The sequence below is a fragment of the Nanorana parkeri genome, unplaced genomic scaffold (assembly GCF_000935625.1).
Source record: "Nanorana parkeri isolate BGI_ZX_2015 unplaced genomic scaffold, ASM93562v1 scaffold2364, whole genome shotgun sequence".
Lineage (NCBI taxonomy): Eukaryota > Metazoa > Chordata > Amphibia > Anura > Dicroglossidae > Nanorana > Nanorana parkeri.
The window spans coordinates 63,073-63,839 of record NW_017308632.1 but is presented as its reverse complement, the minus strand read 5'-3'; positions in this window follow the sequence as shown (position 1 = coordinate 63,839).

The following is a 767-nucleotide window of genomic DNA, read 5'->3' as shown; positions in this document are numbered from 1 at the left end:
ATCGCAGACAGCGTTCTCTCATCGAAAAATATGAAAATCGCGGATGAAAATAAATGTACAAAAAATATAAACTTTTAAAAACTTGCTTTTTAAAAAAAAAACAAAAAAAACGCAAATTTAAAAAGCTGCAAAACCCAAAAACGCCTATAAAATGAGGAAACGCGTCCACCGCTCGCAGCCATCGGAACGCCGGAGCAGCCCGGGCAGGACCACCCCAGTGACACGAAGAACCAACATTCCCACCAATCCGCATCCATCGTCATCTGACGACACGCAACGTATCAGCGCGCAGGCGGCGAGCTCTCTCCGTAGAGCCAAGTGCTCCTCGATGCACGGCACTTCCGTCAGTCAAAGTTTTGGTCTCATTTTTGGGGAATAAACGTGAACGCGATTATTTCCTTCACCAGCGCAGGATACAACGCCTCCCGGAAACCCGGAATCCTCCACAGGAGACGCGTCAGAAAAATCGATAGCTCGGCGAAGGAAAGAAAAACGGGATTTTTTTTACAGCCAGAAACGCGACAGCGGAAGAGATTCCTTAAACATTCGACCAACATGGAGGACGAAAGCCGCCGACTTCGCGTCACCGCTTTCCTTACGTGAATGTTTAACGGAGGAGCGGAAGATGCAAAAGGTCCCGGCCGCGTTAATGGAGACGCAATGACGGAGCTCGTTGTCGGCAGCGAGGGTGGGAGGTTGCAGGCGTTGAAACGCGAAGAATCAGAATCCACAAAAAAGATGGCTGAAAGCGTCCGCTCAGGAAGTTC